Consider the following 20,051-nt stretch of genomic DNA (forward strand, 5'->3'; position numbering starts at 1 on the left):
CATGTAATAATCCACTTAATAAATCAAAATAACCCACACGTGCATGAATCTAATGGATAGTACACTGATACTACAGAATTAAAAAAAAAAATCAGAAAAATGCAAAATTAAAATTTACTGGAAAAATTAATTAAATTGTGTTTGAAGTTGCTAGGCTTCAGCCCAACAGAAGCAGTCCAACTCTGTGAAAGGGGAGAATCGGTTCTGAAATGTGACTGTGAGCAGAATATACACCACCATCGCATGATGAAAGCTAGATGACAAAGTTCAACAATGCAATAGTGCAGAAAAGGTTTCATCCAATCGCTAACATACCTGCATGTGAATATGCAAATGAGACATAAGAGGGAACATGGTAAAATTGTTACCGCTATAACCATAGATGTGATTTTGCTTTTACTTTGCCATGATCCCTTACCCTCGAATATAAATGATAAAAAAAATGAATAAAAGCAGCAGCTTACTGCAATGCAAATGTATTGGAATGTTTGTTAATCAATAAATGATAGCAGAGCCTAGCTTTGCGAGCCGTTATTATTGTCAACTTGATGCACCTGAACCGCATTTGATTCAATCAGAAAGAAAATGTAATTTTTTTTTATAATATTAATAAATATTTCACTAAGCAAGTTCTTGCAAACAAAGAAGACAAGCACAGAGAAAATAAACAAATGTTTCTAAGGTGCTACATTTGGTGACTTTCTGAAGGGTATGTAAAGTCCATGCCACCTGTGATTGATTTATGCTGTTGATCCCCATCATTGGATCCTCTACAGTGGCTGTATATATAGCAGCAGCAGGATTTTGGCTTCGCTTCACTGTGTTCTCTCACCAGCCACTTGCTTCACTGGTCATGTCACGACTCCACTTTGCAGGGGCAATCTCAGAGCTCTCTCTAAAATAATTAACGTTTTCTAAATAATGAAAAATTCAAATTCTTGTGGAAAAATCAACATTTTTTTCTACAAAACATGACCAAAAATTTTCCCCATTCCCTAAAAGTTTATTAGTGATAATAGGGTTGGCAAACACCCAGTTTTTTGCAGGGTTTTTTATACTGCAGCATGAGGAATACAAGTTATATATGCTGTAGTCTACATAAATATAATAGAGAAATTATATTGCAGTTATTATATACAGTGAAACTTGTCTAAGCCAGTTTATGAGATGAAAACTTGTCCTAAACGGAATAAATATATAGTCTTGTGAAAATAATGCTTTTTCAATCATAGGAAACCTCTTTAAGACAGAAACCGTCTAACGCGGAAACGGAAGGCTCATACAGTCTATTTGTAGTTGCAAAATCTGCTAAAACTGAAAGAATTTTTGGCCAAGTGGAAGTTTTTGTCCTTTGGATGGGAGGAAAGTCATTCTGATCCCCTTTTTGTTAGCTGAACTCTTTTACTTCTCGGAAAAACGATGAATGTTTATTATCTATCTGAACTTGTTTTCGGGGTTGTGCTTGAGTGGAAGCAGAGTTACTGTTCAAAATTTAGTAGAAGCTTGTTTAGCATTTCATTTATGATGGAAATGGTGACTTTTGTTAGAAAACACTCCTATTTCTTGGAAAAAATTTGATAATTTCGGGAGAGTAATACGCATGGAAGATTGAATTATTGTTCACATTTTAGCGATATTGTGTTTTGACTACTGCAGAGATTTTCATTCAGTGTAGAGATGGCCACCAGCAGCAAGAAACGCATATTGAATTTGAACACAAAAATGGAGTTCGTAAAGGAGTAAAAAAACAAAATTTAAGTGTAACATATGTAGAATCTTTCACAAACATTATTGGTCATTGATCTCATTGTCACTGTTTTTTAAAAAGCTATGCAATTTCTCAATTTTTATCTTACATACAGTCAAATCTTGCTACAATGATACTTGATATAATGATATCCTTTACTACGATAAACCCCTGTATAATGATATTTTTAGGAGATATATGAAACAGTTATATAAAATATTTTTTAATATATTCAAAATCATTTTGAATTGAATTTTAACTTTGCCACTTGTTTTTCTCCTTCTGAAGGCATCTCATAACATCAATATTTTGCACTAAAAAATCACTGAAAGCTAAAGTAAGTTATCGGTATTGCTACTTTCTGTGTAAGACATGAAAGTGCAATGCGGTAAACTTCTTTACAAGGGCAATGCATCTTAGTGAATTTTTATAATTAATCAATTGCAATTTTTGCGGCAAATAAATTTATAAAAGCACATTTTCTGATGGTATTTACCATTTAAAGGCCAATATGGAACATAGTTTTTATTTACAAAAATATCAGATGAAACTTGTTTCAAACATTTCTGGTTTTTTATTGTATATAGAGGAGAGTACAATGTATTTTTTGAAATGAATTCGGAAACTTCAGGTTAATACAAACATTTTTGACAGACTTTTGTAATTTGATATTTTTTTGGGCATTTTTTTCCCATTTCGATTAAAATTTACCAAAATTTCAATTTTGAAGTAAATTGAAAATTATTTTGTGTGTTTCTACCACTTAATATATCAATCAATGTAAATCAATTAGTTTCGTTGTACTGTTAAACGTTAAAGAGCTATGCACATTCAAAAATGCATGTTCCATTTATGGAACATTGGCCTTTCAAGAGAGCGGGATTCTAGGGATATCTAATGTGCAGTGTGCTGCTTTGATTTTCCCATTCGAACCCCAGGGTGTTGTCATCATTCGACATGTTTATAGGGTAGTAATATAGTCATATTACCCAGAATTAGCATTCTGGGTAATATGACACAGAAGAATGTGTTTTCTGGGGTGAATTGTTTATATTGGGTGAATACTTTTTTATTCTTGCGTTCTTAGAAATGTATGTTTTTGTGCACTGCAGACTAATCAAACTGAGTTCGACAATCCTCTATAGCCTTGTTGTGTTCAGCTGAGTGTAACTATATCAAAAAGATATCTCGCATTAGAATAATCTGTAAGATATTTTGAAACTCTTACAGATTCCAAATTAGAATACGTAGACATTAGAGTGGCCCTTATTATAATGGTGAAAAATTTACTTAACATTTTTTAATCACCCACCCCTTAGTTTTTTCCCTTTTACCACAATGTGAAAGTATACCAAATATTTCTTCAATATATAAAGATTAACCCGTGCCTCATCGAGCTTGATGGAATGAAGATGTAGGAGAAAAAATTTGCTAAAAATTAAGCATTTGAAAATGTTTGTTTATTACTCATATTAAGAAATTGTATGATTTTGCTATAAAATTATGAAATAGCATCTTTAAAAGGGTATATGAAACAACAAATTCACTTTTTAATATAACATTTAAATAAATTTTCGTTCAAGAGAAGCCTTCTTGCAGTCCAGGTACTGCTTTCTGTACTGATGTGGTCTTCGACGCACTGGAGAAGAAATTGCTTCTGCTCTTCATCCACAGTTAAGAGCTCATTAAAATCTGGCATCAATTTCATCCCTTTTTCGGCTGTGTCATCACAACACTGAGATTCCAGAATGTTTCTTGTGACTTTAAATAAGAATCGTCCCTATCCCAAAGATCTACAGAGATTCAGAAAGCTAATGTCCAATTCCTTTAACAAATGGAGCACCGACTGCCGATGAACTCTCCAGCAATACTTACATCATTACAACAAACAAATATTCTACAGACACTTTTAAAGCCCCCAATTGCTGTCTAAATAAAAACATTTTAAAGGAGTAAATTGCCTTTTCCATTCATCGAGCATGATGTAAAGCCCCTGGTGCCATAGCCTAATTTTGATAGTCGAGTCTGAGCTCCTTCCAATAAAAACTACACATAATTCAATGAGCTCCCGATAATTGTGCTTCATTTTTTTATTTTTCAGTGCATTAGAAAGATAATTCACATTACTCAGTATTTCGCTCTCACTATATATTTCGTTCAAGTATTTATACCTGTCCATGTAATTTTCTTTTCGAAATTATTCCATTTTTCCTTTGATTTTTTGAAGAAAACATCTGGACTACTAGTCACTTGAAGTAACTCATGTTCGAAAACGATTCATAGCACTAATTCGTACATGTGGTGCCGACATAGAAAATATGTCATCTCTCGATCTGCATACTGCTTTAGAATTGTAATCGCACTGTTGATACGACCAGTGTTGGAACTGGTTGTGTTAGAACATAGAACTTGAGCCTTATCTCCCAATCCCCAATCTTTTAGAATATTCCATATAGCCATAGCTTGCTCCTTCCCTGAATCGTCACCCCGAGTAATTTTTCTTGATCTTTATTTGTAACAATGATAGGGAGCCTTTCACTTTTTAAATCTCTCATATTTAAAGCAGATAGCAATTTACCATCCCAATGAACGAATACAAAATGGAGTTCATTTTCTTTAAACAATTCTTTAATCTTAGTAGCCTTCGTCTTACGAAAATCTTTCCGATATCTATGGATCGTATTTTGACTGATTGCCAATTCATCTATGTTGTACCCTAAAGATTCAGCTGCGGCTTTGAGAATAAAAACGGCATTTCTCTGACTAATGTAGCATCGATCGAGTACAGCCATTAATTTTGGAGTTAAAAAATATTTCCTCCCACGTGCATTTTTCATCCCTAAACCTATCAGCACATCCATGTTTTCTTCAAAAGTCGTCTGGGTAATGTTTGATGAAGGCCCAGGTTGATCAGAAATAACCTCAATGCCTGACGATTCTTCTGATGAATCCATGAAATTGCCAGCAAACTCAGAACTACAATGAGACTTATCCCATATGTTTTCATGTTTTCTGACTCTCAATAATGACCTTTCTTCATGTTTTGCTATCGACTCCCCCAAGACATCCCCTTCACCCTGGCTCTCTTTTACTCTGTAAAAATTTTCTGCCGCTTTCAATTTTTATAATTTCCAAAGCATTAGCGTGAGTAATGTGAAACAAATTATTCAAATTTGATATAAACTTATTATAATATAAACTATTAGGTTAAACTGTCCCTAAGTGAAAGTGACAATTCAGTAGTGTGCGTATGCGATGTTCTCTTATTGATGTAATCTTCAAAAAAATGCCCACCGTATGTCAGACACGTTCATGTTCTTTCTACGTGTCTGACATACGGTGGGCACTTTTTTGAAGATTACACCAATAAGAGAACATCGCATATGCACACTACTAAATTGTCACTTTCACTTAGGGACAGTTTAACCTCCCGTAAATTATAAAAACTTGCCTGTTAGATGGAAGTTTGCTTCCAGTAATTTGGTGACACTCACTGCCAATTATATAAATATCTCGATCACCACTTCTCAAATTAGAAGCCATAATTACACTTGTAGTTGGCTCGGACAGCAACTAGAGCAGACTGAGGGTGGAAGGTGGAGTGCCACATGAACAAACTAGTCACTGCCCGCACCAAAGCATATTAAAGAGATAATATGCTTTGGCCTGCACCCACCAAGGCACTTGAAGAATAAGCTGCCTCAATATGCATTGGAATCCAGATGAAATAAAGGAGAAAGTATAAGCATAAACTTCCAAAAAATATTGTAAGTAAAACATAATACTAAGTAATTTAGCCTTTTGAGAAGGGTCATTAATAAATTAATTTAAAGAAAAACTGTAAAATATTGAAGATGAAATGAGACGGGAAAAATCACGTGGGGGTAAAATAAAATAATGGACGCCACAAGAGAGAAAAAAGGGCAGTTGCACAAGTGCAGTGAATCTTATAGTAATAGTGCAGTTATAGTCATTTTCACCCCTCCCGCTTTGGTGCTTGCTTACGACCTGCTTCGCCATTGAAGTGACAGTGCTTTACCTACAAGCGCTTTGGCACTCACTGGCTTCCCACTTCTACCGCGATGAGGCAAGGGGTCCCAACCTTTGATTTGAACAAATGAGGTCTTTGTTTCTTGGAATAAAAGGAGAAAAAATGGGGGTGGGCAAGCTGAAATTCAAACATAAAAAAATAAGGGCCACCCTAGTAGACATATACCAATTATGTGCTAATGTAAGTAGGAACATCACGGATGAAGATGATATTGTTGAAAATGATCTAGTATCAACAGTGCGGACTGATGTATGTGAAATGCTAGATGATTTCACAACAACGAGGATGAGGTATTAGAAAACTCCAGAAACCTGTTCTTTAAAAGATGTTGGACAGAAAAAAAGAGAAAAACGTAAGTGCAACACTCAAGTTTCAGGAAAATGAAAGACAGTTTTGACAAATCCGAAAAAATACTATTGAATGGGATAAAAAAAATTCTTTCCAGAATCCGATCAAAACCTCGGCTTTGGATTCCATTGGAAAATATTTGCCATATGACCATTATAGCACGTTGGATAATTCATTTCTGGTTGCGAGAAGCAGATCTTATTTCGCATTTGGAATTCTGAAGAGAAGTGACGATGGACCTTCTACGAACGAAGGAGGTGGTTAATTACTTATCCAGGTCCACGTTGTCGATTGAAAAAAAGATGTCAGGTCATTTGATGGCCATTATATTGTGTGTGACGCAAGGACGGTGTGCAGTTTGCTAAAAAATCACTATGCATAAATGCTACCAATGACAAACGGGTCCATCAAATATATACATATTTTTCTTCTTTTATCATGGACATTAGAAAATAATTTGCATTTTCCACATTAATTTTTATGTTAAAAAAACCAGTATGTGTTACAAATTTGAATTTGTATTAGAAAATAGAAATTTTCGTATGATAACTGTACTCCAGAAATAAGTAATTGTGAGAATATAGGCGATACCAGTTTTCACTTTCACCTCTCCCTAAGTGCCAATATTCCATTTATGGAACATTGTGAAAAACAAATAAAAACAATTTTTTCTTCAAATTTCAAAGTTGATCTATGTTGGCATGCAAAAAGACCTTAAATTCTAAATTTCAAAACAATAAGTGACTTTGGTCATAGTTCGGTCTTTAAACGGTTAACTAGAGCCAACATGAAAATGCATATGAGCATATGCAATTGCATATTTTAGCATTTTTTTATTGTTAAAAATGAATAATTTTCAAAATAAGTGCATATTTTCATATACTTATTTAATTTCAGCCATTTTCTTTGAATTTCTCGAAGTTTGTCATCTTTTTCCCCTAATTTTTATTTTTTTTCGGACTTACAAAGAACACCGATCAATAGAGAAGTTCAATCACTGACTCAACAGAGAAGCATATATGTCGTACCGCAACAAAGAGAAGATAAGAAAAGAAGCAGAAAAGATTATCATTTTAACTATATATATATATTTTAGCTTTTGGGGTATCAGTCTCTCTTGTTCTGCAAAGAGCAATCCATCACTTGTCAAAGGTTCAAAGTGAACAGTTACCATATGTTCCGAAAACGGTCATTTTGACTTCGGGGGGCAATTTAAATAAATTCCATAGATGAATAAATGAATTCATTTTCTCTTTTTCACTCGTTAAGGGAACGCAGACTGAACCAATACCTCCTAGATATACGAGGAGATACCTAGCTATAAGAGTTATTGACTGGACCCGAGAAACAGATGCCTAGGCTCTATTTTTTGATCTGGAAGCCCTTGCCTCCCCCAGGAAACTCTATCATCTCTTGCGAACCTGGAAAAAACTGACGATTAGCAAATGCACTTTAGGCAACAGACACAGGATAATTGTTCAAACTTTCATAAAGAGACATGTTTTAGCTCATAAAAAGCGGGTTTCTTTCTTATTTTGCTATCTTTTGATGTTTCTTGGGGAAGGAAAAAAAAGACAATATTTGCTATTCTAAAAATATTTTTAACAGTACAAATGAAAAATAATCTGGTGACAGACTATATTACCCCTCCCTCCATTTCCTAACTAAGCCCTAGGTCTTCATTCACTTATTTTTAGCAGGATTTTAAATGTGAGGTAAATATATTCGCCCACTTCTGTTCTTTAGTCTACTGGTGTGAGCAAGTCATGCTTTTCTCTTTTTCAGAAATTTTCTCAGATTTTTTTTCTCATTAGTGACTGCACTTAGAAATGTCTAAAATGAAAGGATGCGACGGATGGGCAAATAATGTATTGCAGGCTATGTGAAAGAAATATTGCTTGTGAAAAAAAAAACTGACCAGCACTTAAAAATGAGTGGGCATACTGCTAAGAAAGGAAAGAGTGAGCAACATTCTATGCAGACACTACTAACCACTGTTTCAACTTTGCAGTGTGAAGGGAAAAATTAATTTTCAATGAATTTATGCAATGCTCTGGTAGGAAGCAAAATTCCTTTCTACTAACTGAACAATATAAATTTTATAAAATTTCTAAAAAAGTACTGTAAAGATCAGAATGTCCTGGACGAATCAACTGTTTGGAAAAATTATTTGGAGATTGCATATACATATGATTAAGTGGTCCAAGAAATTCGTAGTGATTTGGAAAACCACCATATTTGGATAAGTGTAGATAAAACCACTGATGCTTGTCACTATGTGTCACATTTGATACGTGGAAAAATGGATTTTAAAGGACCATCTCTCGATCACATTTGCTCGCATGCAAGGTTCTTGAAAAAGTGGATCATATTCTGGAATTGCTAGATTTATAAATGATTCTTTGTGCATTTTATGGCAGGGAAGCAATTCCTCCTGTAAAAATGTCCTTGTTTTTTTTTTTATCAGTGATGCTGCTCCATAGATGGTGAAAGCTGGAGAAGCACCAAGTGTTTTACCCTAACCTTGTACACATGACTTGCTTAGCTCATGGGTTGCATCGCATTGCAACTATTAGAGAGCTGAATGTGTCCATGAACAAAGTCATTTCATCAGTGAAAAAATATTTGTGAGAAAGCCCCATTGCGATCAAAAAAGTACAAAGGAACATGTCCAAACATCCCCCTGCCACCCGAGCCTGTTTTGACTAGATGGGGAACGTGGGTGGAAGCAGCATTACTTCATTCTGAAAATTTTGATAATGTAAAAAGCGTGGTTGACTCTTTCAATAATGATTTGTCTGCCCTAATTGCCGCGAAAGCAGTTTTTTCCAGTCAAACACTGAGAAGAGATTTGAGTCTAATTGAAACACATTTGTTTTGGTTGCCGAGCAGCATAACCAAATTAGAAACCTGGGGTCTTTCACCAAATGAAGCCATACAGGTTGTGAGGGAAACCAGGCCCTTTTATAAGAAATTTAAACTGGTGGGGCACAAGAAAAAAAAGAGCACTCGAAACAGAGTAAGCTCCAGTGTGTTTGTACAAATGACAGCAGGCAAACATTTCAAATTTAGTAAAATTAATAAATTATTAATCAATAAAAATAATACATTATTAATTAATAAAAGTATTAACTAATGAAATTATAACTCTCTCCGTATTAATGCATAATATATGCAAAACAGGGACGGCAGAGATGTACAAACTTGAAAAAAAACATAGAAAGAAATCTATCGGAAGTTTACAGAGCGAGATGCAATCATAAATTATGCACAATGGGATAATGACAGATTGTGTTGGCATTGATTCAAAACAATATAAAAAACATATGCGAGGTAGGAAATTATTGCAAGTACAAAAGGAAGCAAGATGACATTGCATATGCAGAAAAATTATGTTTTTCAAAAAAGAGATTCATCTCTTTATGGAAAACAACTAGAAACCGGACTTAAACCACCAGAATTAATTTTAATCATTATTTGGATGACCATATGTCTTGTATTTTTCGGAACATTCTTGTATTTTCACATGATTTATTAATAGACTACTAGTACACAGGAAAATGTTTTGAAAAGGACAAAACAACTAGCCACTAGATGGGTATTTTTTCCATTGAAATGGCCAAGAAAAAAGCCTGATCTAGTTGGAAAATAACTAAGTTGCCAACACTGTTCTAGCTTGAGCAGGCACTAAAGAAACACATGCAAACACTGAAACTTTAGAATGGAAAATAAAAAGAAAAAATTCTACCTTTTTTCCCGATGTTAAAAATGTAGATGTTGATTTCTATCTTTTTTAAATTATAACGAGAAAACAATCAAAAAAGAACACAAAGAGATGAAAAACAAATATTCAATTAAAAAGAAAATCTAAACAAAAAGTAATATCACATAAGTCTGCATTTGCGAATAATAAATTTTCAACATGAAATTCCCAGTTATAATCATCTCGAATTTTATCTTACGCAACACAGATCCTCCTAAAAAGGAGTTGACATGTGATACCCCAGGTCTTGATTGGTATTTTTTCATGATTTGCCCGCTTGAGAGTGACCAATGGCTAGCTTCATCACAAAGAGATACTGTCACCAACACATCCCCAAAGACACATTCTTCCCTTCCCCCACCTCTCTAATTTTCACAAACATTTGAGATTCAATAGTGACGGAATCACTCTTCAAGTATTGTATACTCACATAGTGGGGTTCAGTATACACAGAAAAACTCATAAAACTACTATACAGTGGAACACTCGTTAATACGACTCATTTATATGAATTTTACTCATTCATTATACACATTTGGCTTCGGTCGCAGTTTATTCCTATACATATTAATGTTAAAATATTTAATTTATTGGACACAATATCAATTACACAGCGTTAATTTATCAATATCATTACACATGGTCCTTCCAAGTTATTTCCATTGTGTTAGTGCTTCGTTTCCCAGTGTTATTCCTGAAGCATTTGCAACTGGTCTGCTGGTACGAAACAAGTACAATATATGAGTTTGTTCTTTCACTTCCAGTAGAATTTCCTTTGGTTGTATCTTGCTTGCTAGCTGGCTGCGTGGAATCAGCTTTTTTTAATTTCTGAAAAAAAGAAAAGCCCCTCCCCCTTCTCGCTTGAACATAAAATGAAAATTTCGGCAAAAAAAATCTATATCTATGAAAGAGTGAAGTTTGTGAAGAAATTAAATATGCCGAGTTACTTTTGGAGACGGTTGCAAAAAAAATATAATAAAAATCTTACAAATTTGCTTTTAATTTTCTTCTTTTCTTGTCATTTATAAAATAATCGTAAGAATCCTGAAGAGAGAAAGAGAGATTAAAGTAAAGGCAAAATCATCATTGGATTAAATTTATCAAAAACTCTCATGATCTTTCTTTGTTTTCTTCATATTCAGATAACTTTTAAGCATAATCTGAAAGTTAAATAAAAATTATGGAAGAATCACGGTTAAATAAAAACTATACCGTGATTACATCTGTCGAAAGTCGTATAAACGGGGCTCTCTCTCTCTACTGTCGTATTTCTTCTTTTCATTCCCCTCTCTTCAGATCTGCTATCTATATTGCTCTAAAATAGAATGTTTTAACCCCAGCATCTGATAACAACCTGGTAACTTTAGATTCTTTCCACTGTCAGGGTTATATAACTAAATAGTTTTCACTTTAATGAGCATAAAAAAAATCAATCAATGGTCATATCCTCAGTGCTATCTTAAGGCATGGGCCCACCCGGGCACCTCACAAAAATGGGATCTGGTTGAGATTTTCGAAAATTTGCCTTGTAGGGCCTCAGAAAAATCATTTGGCTTGGGGGCCCATGATGCTCTTAAGACGGCCCTGCATATCCTTTGCCTCTGCCATCCTGCACCTGTTCTTTGACTTTTTATGAGAGCAAAAGACCTATTCCAGGGAAGTCGGTCCCTGGAAAACGTATCTTTTCAGTTCAACTTCCCTATTCCTTCTTGGAAAAAAAGACGTCATAAAAAATCAGCCTCGCAAATGGTGAAATCTTTTGTGTGAGTTTTTTCCTAGACTCCCTTCATATTGGTAGGGTTTGAAGTTGAAGCTGCTTCAGGAAAACAAGAAAAGGGCTTTGCCCTACCAATGGTCATTTTTTATCTTCACTGGTGGGTCATTCCATTTCAAATCACCCGGCAAAATGCCACCCATAATCTCAGATTTCAATGATTTTTTTTTATTTGTTGCATTTACCATCCTTATTAACCGTGTGAAATGTTATTTGCATATCTCTAAAACTTTTTGAGAAAAAAAATGTTGAAATTTATCAAAAACTGATGCAGGTGACTTTTCCGAGGCTCAATTTTTAAGCGGCATTGTTTGAGAAAATAAATCATAACTTTTTCAATTTTCAATATATTCAAATGAAATTTTCACTAAAGTGTTCACAAAAACAAACAGAATATGAATAAAAATAATTCATACACTTACATTTGAAATTTAGATGCAAAAAAATTATGTAAACTTTGTTTTTGTGGAATTTTACGTTAGAAAAAAAGTACAATTTTTCAAACGTATTTTTAGACCAGAGGCACAGCAGTTACCAAAACAACTTTTATTTTAAATTTCTCCTAAATATATGAAGTAAAATAGTGGAGAAAAAAAATAATGGTTTTTTGACCGTTAATATGTTTATTCTGGCTCGCAACACAAAATTCATCGAAATAAGACTGGATCGTTCTGATTTCAAATCATTCAACTAGATACTGAAATGCAACCCATCATCCCGGATTCCAATTATTATTTTTTGTTTATTGCTTCTACCATGCTTGTTGACCATGCAAAACTTCATGTACATATCTCAAAAACTTTTTGAGAAAAAAAATGTTTTCTAACCTCACGAATGACGTCTCTTAGGCTAACCACATTCAAGCAATATTATTTGTGAAAATATATCATAACTTCGCAGATTTTCAATATATTCAAATGAAATTTCCACTAAAATGCTCACAAAAAAATGTAGTTGAAGAAGTCTAGTTGAATGATTTGAAATCGGAACGATCCATTCCTATTTCGATGAATTTTGTGTTGCGAGCCAGAATAAACATATTAACTGTCAAAAAACCATTATTTTTTTTCTCCAGTATTTTACTTCATATATTTAGGAGAAATTTAAAATAAAAGTTGTTTTGGTAACTGCTGTGCCTCTGGTCTAAAAATACGTTTGAAAAATTGTATTTTTTCTAACGAAAAATTCCACAAAAACAAAGTTTACATAATTTTTTTGCATCTAAATTTCAAATGTAAGTGTATGAATTATTTTTTATTCATATTCTGTATGTTTTTGTGAACACTTTAGTGAAAATTTCACTTGAATATTTTGAAAATTGGAAAAGTTACGATTTATTTTCTCAAACGATGTCGCTCAAAAATTGAGTCTCGGAAAAGTCACCTGCAGCAGTTTTTGATAAATTTCAACATTTTTTTTCTCAAAAAGTTTTAGAGATATGCAAATAATATTTCACACGGTTAATAAGGATGGTAAATGCAACAACAAAAAAAAAAATCTCTGAAATCTGAGACTATGGGTGTCATGGCTGGGTGATTTGACATGGAATGACGCTGGTGGGACAAATAGATAGGCTAATGGGGCAAAATCCCCACCAGTTAACGTAAAAGAAAGGCTTGAGGGAAGCTTAAAAAAAGCATTTTAGAAACTCCAGATTCTGTGGGAGAGAGAGTAAAAGAAAAATTGTAGATGGTGTTGTGGAGAAAAATTATGGTTTTTGGAGGCATTACAGACAATTAATAGTTATTTGAATGGCGAAGATGGTTCCATACCGGAAATTATGATACTTTCGCGGCTATCTACCGGCATTCAAAGAGACAGCATCTATACGACGTAAAATCAACAACTATAGCTGAAGGCCTCCACGCGAAGCTTTGATGTCACTGAAGTCGTCCGTATCACCTGTAGCCATTGGCTTAAGCCGGCCAATGTATGTAAAATATTTACCTTTTTTTGCAGTATATCCAATGGCTGTAGGTGAAATGGATGACTTCAGTGACATCACGAGCTTCACACGGAGGCTTTCTGCTACAGAAGGTGTTGGTAAAGTCACCTTGTTCCTACAAGATTGCGAATGCTCATTGAAAAATCATAAAGGATTATGGATTGCTTGTTCAAATTGTAAAAATTTTCCCGAGATCTTTCAGAAAAAAACCCTAAAAACTATACATTGAATACCCACAATTTTGTCATCTAACTGCTATTTGGTAGTCGCCGTTTCACATCGCGAAAATTATGGGTGTATATACAGAATCTACTTTTGGAGGGGGCACAAGGATTGTGGGTCACCGATACTAAAAAATAATTTTAAATTAACATATAGTATAGTCCAATGCTTTAATTAATATTTTTCATTTTTGATCTTCTTGGGGGGGGGGCCACGAGCCCTCATAACTCCCCATCCACGCTCAGATTTTGCCTTTGGTGAAAATCCGGGTTTGGAACTCATGATTGCGCAGTGGTAATTAGCTAAAAATAAGATTTTCTAATGTTTTTAATTTTGAGTTGGCTATATTCCTTTAAAAAAAAACCCCGTTGGTTGCCACGGCGATCATACAGACCTACAACACAAATATGTATACATTAAATTTCAAATCCAAGCATTACTAATTTGGAGGATAGATGCAGGGCTGCAACTGGGGGGAGAAGCAGGTGGGTCTAGTGCCTGAGCTCTGGAGTTGAGGTATGCCAAATTCACCCTTTATAACTGCTTCTACATTAGGGTGACAAAATGCGTGCTTGCCCCATTTGAGGAAGTATCTTGTTGCAGTCCTAGATAGATGGCCCCACCTACTGAACACAAAACACCAAATGCCAGCGCACACTGTCAAGATTCACAAACACAAAACTAACATAGCTCCCATATTTAGGTGTGAAATATGTGGCAGTTAAATGGCAACAGATAATAGTGGTGGACCATCAGGGAGGGAAAATAAGATCATTCTACTAGGAAATCACTTTGCAAGGATTTATATCTATAGGGAATCAGAAGATAAGTGTCAGAATCTCATTTGCTTTAAATTTAATCAAATTATTGAAAGAGCCGAGATATTTTTTTAAAGTAATAGAAAATCAATCGGAAGGGAACTTTGATTTATTAGTAAATATATAAATGTGTACCTGTAACTTTTAATTACAATGAATTCTGCTTATAGAGTTTATCAAAAAACCGTCATAAAAACGTAACAGGACTCATCAGTGAAGAGAACGGTCGCCCATTGATCCATACTCCAATCTCTATGCTCTCTGCACCATGATAAACGGATTCTCGGGGCGTGGTAGCCCGGTTGATAAGATACTCGCTTAAGGTACCAAGGGATGTTAAGTAGATGTCGTGAGTTCGATACCCGGTTCGTCCTTGTCAGAAAACTTTCCTGGCACAGGGGTACAACAAACGGTGACTTGACCGCAGCAAAAAAATTGCTACCGCAGGGAGTCCCCCATCGAGGGGTTGGCGCACCAACCTCTCGATGAGTATAAAAAAAACAAGCCTGCCGTTTGGAATCAGCAATAAATTGTAGGTCCCGGTCTAATTAGCCCTCGTGTGCAGAAAATGACTGTGGCGCAACAAAAATGATCAAATAAACGGATTCTCCTGTCCGTAGAAGTGAGCGGGACGCAAACATACGCGCTTATAAAGCGCGTAAATTAAGACGCAAAGCTGTTTCTCTACTGGCTCCGCCTACACACACGTGTACGCTTACGTATTTTACGTACAAGATTTGCATTTTTGTCTAGAAGCAGTGGTTTTACATTCAGTTCAGTTCTTTTCATGAAATTCGATAAAATATGCAAATTCTCTTAATTTATTTCACCAGTGTATTAGACAATGAAAGTAAGTGAACCTTTGGATAGAAAATGTTTTAGAAATGATTTATTTATTTGATTCACAGATACCTCCTTCTACCCAGAACATGGCCAACCGCTCTGTCTCAATGAAGAGATATAAGCAGGTGCTCAAAGACCTGGAGCATGCTGGAAAAAATGTATACATATACCAATGAATTAGGGGAGGGGAACCATATCTTTTCAAGAGGGACCCACTTTTACTCAAAAGAAACCCAGATTTTTTGAATAATTATTCAAATAATAATTAGTACACTGGCCCATCTGTGCATATTTTTCTGTTTTCAATATAATATTTTGGTTGTTTTAATGCATATTTCAACGTTTTTTTAAGGCATATTTACATATAAAAGGACTTATTAAGGAGGAGAGAGCTGAAAAACACAACATACCTGTATAGTATTAGGAGCCTGAATTATATTTATTAAGAGAACAGCACAGTAAAGATACATAGGTTCAGAACTTCAATTTTTAATACTCCCTCTTAAGTTTCAAATAAATAAACCACAAAAAATCAAAATAATTGTAATAACCACAGAAATCAAAATCACTTGATTAAATAAAATCAAAAAATAAAAACAATAGTGAAATAGCACATCATATTGGATGCAATAATGAAATAAAAATATACTCAGAAAAGCAAATGCAATCATGAAAATAACACGGTGCATTTCAAGCCCATTGCTTGGGCGCATATTTTTGATCTGAGCATATATTTTGATATGTTTTGATCTGAGTTTTTGTCAAATAGTCTGCTATCATATTCGAAGTGTCCATATTTCTGACAATGATATGACCGAGGTTTACAGCTTCATGTACAAAATGATGTTGGATATCAATATGCTTTGTTCTTCCATGATATACATAATTTTTTGGTCAAATTTATGGTCCCGTTATTATCACAGTAAAGTGGAATTGGTTTCACAGAAGACAGTCCAAGTTCTTTCCTTATTTTGTTGATCCATATATACTCTTTAGTTGCGGCAGACTGAGCCATGTACTCTGCTTCTGTTGTACTGGTCACAATGGTTGGCTGACGTTTACTGCACCATGGCACTGCACCTCCGCTGATAATAAAAATGTATCCAGTAGTTGACGACGATCACCCCCAAAATTGGCATCACAATAGCCAATCACTTCTGCAGCATAATCCTTAGAGTAAGTTAAGGCCATGTTTTCAGATCCTTGAAGGTATCGCATTATTCTTTTCACGCCAGTCCAGTGTGGTTTCCCAGGATTGTTGCAAAACTGGCACACAAGATTTACAGCATGACTGATGTCTGGCCTTGTTGCTTGCACTGCGTAAAGCAGGCTTCCAACAACTGCTTGGTATGGGACAGTAGACATCTGCTCCTTTTCAGCATCATTAGAAGGTGATTGAATTTTTGACATTACTTTGTTCAGGTCTAATGGTGGTGTCGCAGGATGTGACTCATGCATGTTATATTTGCATGGCATACTCTCCACATAATGAGTTTGATTCAGGCTACTACCCTATTACCCTATCTCTTTCAATTTTAATACTTAAGCAATAACTAGCCCTTCCTAAATCTTTCATTTCATAGCGCTTCTTTAGTTGTGTTTTAGCCCAATTTGTAAGTTCTACACAATTACTAAAAATAAGTAAGTCATCTACATATATGGTAACAATTACTACTTTGTTAATTTCCTCTGTTTTAATGTATGCACAACTATCAAAAGAACTTTGCCTAAATCCCATCTCAACTAAACCTTTTTCTAGCAATCGATACCAAAGCTTACCACTTTGCTTTAAACCATCTAAAGCTTTATTAAGTTTAAGTGCTTTTCCTTTCAAATTTTCCTGATAGTATTCACTTAAACCCTCTGGAATTTTCATGTAGATTTCCTCACTTAAGTTCCTTGCACAAAAGCCATAACAGCATCCATTTGATCGATTTCCCAATCATATATAGCTGCATATGCTAGCAAAACTCTTAACATCACATAACGTACAGCTGGTGAAAATGTTTCATTATAGTCTATCCCTTCAACTTGAGAGAAGCCCTTAGCTACTAGATGAGTTTTATACCTTTTTATCTCACCATTAACATTGTACTTGATTTTGAAGATCCATTTGCAATCTACGATATTTTTTATTTTTAGGCCAATCAACAATTTTCCAAGTATCATTTTTAATGTGACCTGCAATAGTTTCAGATATTGAATGTTTCTAGTGATTTGCATCAGTGCCATTTAGAGCCTCATCAATGGTTTTTGGCTCATTTGGGGAACAATCTGTTCCCAGTGCTAATGCTTTGCCTATACAAGCATGATTAAAATCTGGCATACCATCAGTATTATATTCTAGGTAACGATTTGGGAGTGTTATTTCTCTATGTGGGCTAATCAGTACAGATGGAGCATTATTTACACTCTCCATTGAAGTGCTACTATTATGATCAGTGTCAGCACTTTCAATATGGTCATTTTCAGTTGTCTTCGAAAATATTCTCTCTAACTGCTACATTATTTTGATTATGTCCCATCTCGCTATCTACAGGATCAGTTCTGTTATCCTCACTATCTAAAGAACTGTTTTCCCTAACCATTCTCCCACTGAATAAAGAATTATCATGGAACTATGGTGTCTCACCTATCACTTTGCGATACATTTCATTTTACAAAAAATGGACATCCTGTGCATTAGTTATTTTCTTAGTTATGGGATCAATCAACCTATATCCCTTTTTTTCATGGCAATAGCCAACAAACATTAGTTCTGCCTTTTCTTCCTATTTCAAATGTTTCTGTTTTTGGATATGAGCAAATGCTCAACATCCAAACACACTCAAGTACTCCAAATTTGGTTTCTCACTATAAAACTTTTCATATGGAGTCATGTCTGAAACTGCTATAGTAGGAGAGATGTTTTTACAGTGATTTGCTGTTTGAACTGCTTCAGCCCAATAAATAGGATAGAGGTGGGCATCCACCAACATTGATCGTGCTTGTTCAACTAGGGTTTTGTTGGTATGCTCTGCAACGCCCATCTGTTCTGGTGTATAAGGGATTGATTTCTGATATAAAAAATATCCTTTGAATCTAAGTACTCTTCCATTTTAGGAGTTCACACATTCAGTACCATTATCAGAGTGCAAAACTTTGATTACTTTGCCAGTTTGCCTTTCTACAAATGTTTGAAATGCTCTGAATTTTTCAAACACTTCTGACTTATTTCTTAAGAAATAAATGAATGAAAAAAGTGACAAATCATCAATGAAACTCAGAAAGTAACAAGAACTGCCAATTGATGAGACACTCATTGGTCCACACAAATCACTATGAACTATTCCTAGCAATTCTTTTGCCCCCTTAGCTTTACCCTTAAGAAATCAAACAAATCATCACACAAATCAAGGGAATACAAGTTATCGCTGACACCTGTTCCACTGACGACTAGATGGCTACTTTTATGAACAAAACACCTTTCACCTGTAAAGGTACTGCCGAATGTTTTGTTCAGATATTTGATAGACAGAAGGTTATCTGTTAATTTTGGCACATGCAAAACATTGCTGAAAGTTACCCTCACCCTTTCACCATTTCAAAGCAAAAAAGTAACCTTACCTACCTCTTCTACTTCTATTACTGAACATCCTGTTTTTATCTTATGAATCTCTGGTTCATCATAATCATCAAATAACTCATACAGGGTCATGATATGATGCACAAGAATCCATATACCAAACATTAGGATTTGGGTTAGCTATGAAATTTTCAGCTACATAAAGCTACGGAACAGCTTCGGTATAAGGGATACGTCAACTTGGCGACTTTTTTCCGACGATAAGTCGCCAGCGCCGACGCACTGTGGTGTTCTGAGTTGTCGTTGGGTTGTTGCTGTTCTAAAATGTTCTTTGTTAAAAAAATACAGCGAGATGGCACTGGTGGTTCTTTTCTATTGTTTCTAGCGTGTCTTTTGAAACTTCAAACTGCCATTTTCAAACTTGTCTTCATTCTCTCTCTCTTTTTTCTTCCAAATGACGTCACCTCATAGCCGCAGCGTTTTGAATGATTTGAAAAATCGTTGGAGATTATTTCATTTTCGTTTCCTTCCTCATATATAATGTAGTGTGTGGGTCAGATTAATTATTGGATATCTCTTCCCTCAGGTTGTACCTTTAATGTTTTCCAATATTTATTCTTTTCTACATACAGGATGCCCCTGTATCCTTTTTATTTTTCTTATTTTATTTAAAAGAATCTGGATTCCCGGAAAGAGTCCGGGTTATGGTTGATGGTTATAGCATGTTTATGCTTGCTTGAGCGTCAATAGCGTCCCACAGCCTCATATCATATTTATTAACCCAGAAATCATATTTATAATCCAGATCTTATTTGTTTTCATTTCTCTTGTGTTTCATGATATTTTTCATATTGTTTTCATTATTTTCTATGATGGTGATTTTTTTCTTTTCGGCGCCCGTAATGCGTCTAACGGCCTTGGCGACTTTTGATGGGGTCGTCGGACATGTTTGGTGCCGAAAAAAAAGTCGCAGAA

At 34.9% G+C, this 20,051-nt stretch overlaps 1 protein-coding gene and 1 long non-coding RNA gene across 4 annotated transcripts in view; one reads left to right on the forward strand and one right to left on the reverse strand.

Annotated features, from left to right (window-relative positions):
* Positions 1–20,051, forward strand: part of Rab39 (RAS oncogene family member Rab39) — a 141,004-nt gene that overhangs the window by 23,579 nt on the left and 97,374 nt on the right. The window lies entirely within an intron of this gene.
* LOC149080481 (uncharacterized) lies at positions 566–19,298 on the reverse strand. Of its 3 annotated transcripts, XR_016193589.1 has the most exons (3): positions 19,122–19,298; positions 10,898–10,953; positions 566–895 (listed from the first exon to the last, which is right to left on the reverse strand). It is a non-coding gene; the product is annotated as an uncharacterized LOC149080481 (long non-coding RNA). The 3 variants fall into 3 exon arrangements; XR_016193590.1 differs by lacking the exon at positions 10,898–10,953; XR_016193591.1 differs by lacking the exon at positions 10,898–10,953 and having other exon boundaries at positions 19,118–19,298.

The sequence above is a fragment of the Pholcus phalangioides genome, unplaced genomic scaffold, assembly GCF_987345545.1.
Source record: "Pholcus phalangioides strain wild (caught in Gottingen) unplaced genomic scaffold, Ppha-v1.0 ptg000011l_1, whole genome shotgun sequence".
Taxonomy (NCBI): Eukaryota; Metazoa; Arthropoda; class Arachnida; order Araneae; family Pholcidae; genus Pholcus; species Pholcus phalangioides.